The sequence below is a fragment of the Electrophorus electricus genome, chromosome 9 (genome assembly GCF_041902795.1).
Source record: "Electrophorus electricus isolate QZ-2024a chromosome 9, ASM4190279v1, whole genome shotgun sequence".
Lineage (NCBI taxonomy): Eukaryota > Metazoa > Chordata > Actinopteri > Gymnotiformes > Gymnotidae > Electrophorus > Electrophorus electricus.
This window is the reverse complement of record NC_137505.1, coordinates 18,392,501-18,395,000: the sequence shown is the minus strand read 5'-3', so window position 1 is coordinate 18,395,000 and position 2,500 is coordinate 18,392,501. Positions and strand designations below refer to the sequence as shown.

At 45.7% G+C, this 2,500-nt stretch overlaps 1 long non-coding RNA gene across 1 annotated transcript in view; it reads right to left on the bottom strand.

The window, feature by feature from the left end:
• Positions 1–2,161: 2,161 nt before the first annotated feature.
• LOC145659255 (uncharacterized) overlaps positions 2,162–2,500 on the bottom strand; it is a 2,061-nt gene continuing 1,722 nt past the window's right edge. Inside the window, exons 3-4 of the long non-coding RNA XR_014125256.1 lie at positions 2,354–2,431; positions 2,162–2,244 (exon numbers count right to left, since the gene is read on the bottom strand). This is a non-coding gene — a long non-coding RNA (uncharacterized LOC145659255). The remainder of the gene's footprint in view (positions 2,245–2,353; positions 2,432–2,500) is intronic.

Here is a 2,500-nt window from a genome sequence, read left to right as displayed (position 1 = left end):
AACATTCGTTCCTGGATTTGGAGAGATTTGCCTGTCTACCTGACAAGTGACGGTCCAATCTGATTAAACGGACGAGAGGGAGGGGCCTGCCCGCCCTCCGCGATAGGCCAAAAGTGATCTCCATGGAGATACATAATTACGGCTGTCAACACGTTCTCCATCCCGCTGGCACGGGCCCGATCGCTCGCAGCTGTAACGACAGACAAAGCTTAGCGTTCTCGCGGCCGCCTCCGATCACGCGAGCCGCTCCTCGCGCTGCTCGGGTGCCGCGCAACATCCAAACAGCACAACAGCGGCCCTTCGCAACCTCTGAACTGGGATTTTTCCTCCCCTTTCCCGGCTCGCCTCTCCTTCCCCGTGGCCCCTCCGTCCCCGGCAACGCCTCCTCACGCGGACAGCCCACAAGCGCAAGTGTTATTACACAAAACTCCTGCTGTAGCATTAATTGGAGAAAGATATGGTGGGACAGAGGCAGTGGGGGGCAGAGAATGCCCATTATCACTTAGGCCTTCAACAGGTCTCAGGCTCGAAAAACTGCAAATTGCAAAAACTTGCAAGGGCAAAATGTTTGACATTATTTGATCTGCAACCATATGGTGGAAGCCTCCCCAAGAAGAAAGCTGGGGGAGAAATAAATACAGAAAAAAAAAGGGGAAGGAAAGAATTAAAAAGCAAACAAATCAAGGAAACAATTATTTAAATTGTGTAATTAACGTGTTTTTTTGTTGTTGTTGTTGTTTGTTTGTTTGTTTGTTTTTTTCTATTTGGCTTCAGAAGGGAATGTCAAGTGCTTGGAGCTCATAGCTGTCTTCCGGTCTGCAAATGCCCTTGCTGGCTATGCTGTACCTGCAGATGACAACAGACACTAAAGATGTTACACTTACCACATGTTGAATACTTGGGGGCCAGACGAGTTCACGCTCAGAACACGCGCATAGTTTTGTTTCTGACTGAAAGTTGATTTGAGTTTGCTTTTTTTAATTAATTTGGACCACATACGCATTAGCAAATTAGCCTTATCGTTTTGAGTATTTTTTTTAGAGTAATTAATGAAGCTTGGCCACCTTATGGTTGTCCTCTGGGGCAATTAATGTGACCTAATGTGACAAAAACATGTCAAAGAGTCACTGAAGATATGCAAACGAGAAAAAAAACCCCCCACAAAATTATACACAGTAATCCAAAAACTAGCATTAATGCGCACATCTTTGTGACCCAAACAAAAACAAAGAAATAAAAATACTGACTTTTCTTTGATGCCATTTAAACATGTCACACACATCGAAGTTCATTATAACATTCTTCAAAGATATTTTTCCATCATATCACCCAACATCTCACGGTCTATACTTATTACCGAGAGAGAGAAAAAACCCCATCACACAAGTATATTTTAAAGGCTTTTGCAAATAAATAAATAAAATAAAAATAATAGTAGAAGGCAAATGAAGAATCAACTATTTCACTGCTAGAGAAGCAGGAAAACAGGCGTGGCGTGCGGCGTGTGTCAGCCGTGGCGGTAAGTGCAGCTAATGCAGAGCTCCACAGTGAGCCCCTGGTGGACTTCTGCTATTAATTACATGTTTACTTAGAGCTGTTTGAGCCGTAATGGGCTGGCCAGCCCCCAGCGAGACCCTCCTCTCCTTCAGACGTTGAAAGGACGAGATAAGAGAGGCAGAAGAAAAGGGACTGTCCACTCCGGGTCATGTTATCGCAGGGCTGGGCCCTTTTTCGCACCAAGCTGTTTTCTTTTGGAGGCATAAAAGAGCCGTCGAGGGCACGCGCGAGACAAGCCGAACGATAGCAGCCAACGGAAAATCGACCATTTTCAATGCTGCTCAGATCGGGCAGATCCTTCAACTGCTTCCGAAGCCTAATCTTGAAAGCGAAAGTGATATCAGATGTACTGTAGCGCGCACTACAGAAGGGGACCTGGGCAGTGTGAAAAAACATGGCGCACAGAGAACCCTTTTAACTGATGACTCTTATTGTCTAGAATGATCAGTTGTCTCTCAACATTTTGTAGGGTAGAAACAAATTACAGGGCTCTTCTGAAACATAAACAGTGTGTTATATTAGGGCGCGCGCGTGTGTGTGTGTGTGTGTGTGTGTGTCAGGGGGCGGGTTGTGTACAGCTTAGAGTAAACAGAAACAGTGGCATACCTTAGTGGCATGGTCTCTTCACCCAGATCCCGGCGGGCAAGCTTGTGGATTTGCGGGGACTCTGAGAGGAAACATTAGCTCCTAAATAAAACACAGGAAACAAGGTTAAGTGCTTCTCCTTCCACTTAGAGCCACTGGCAGGGGCTATTTTTTCCCAATTATCCCTGGTTAACAGGATTAATTACTGTACCTTCTTTCCTGTTCCCACTCCCTCACAGCCACCGGCCAATAAATCTCCAGCCACAGCTCACAGACTGGGAATGCCGTGCTAATTAGCATAACAAGCCACAAAATCATTACGGTCCTAAATTGCTTACAGAGGCAAACAACATCTAAG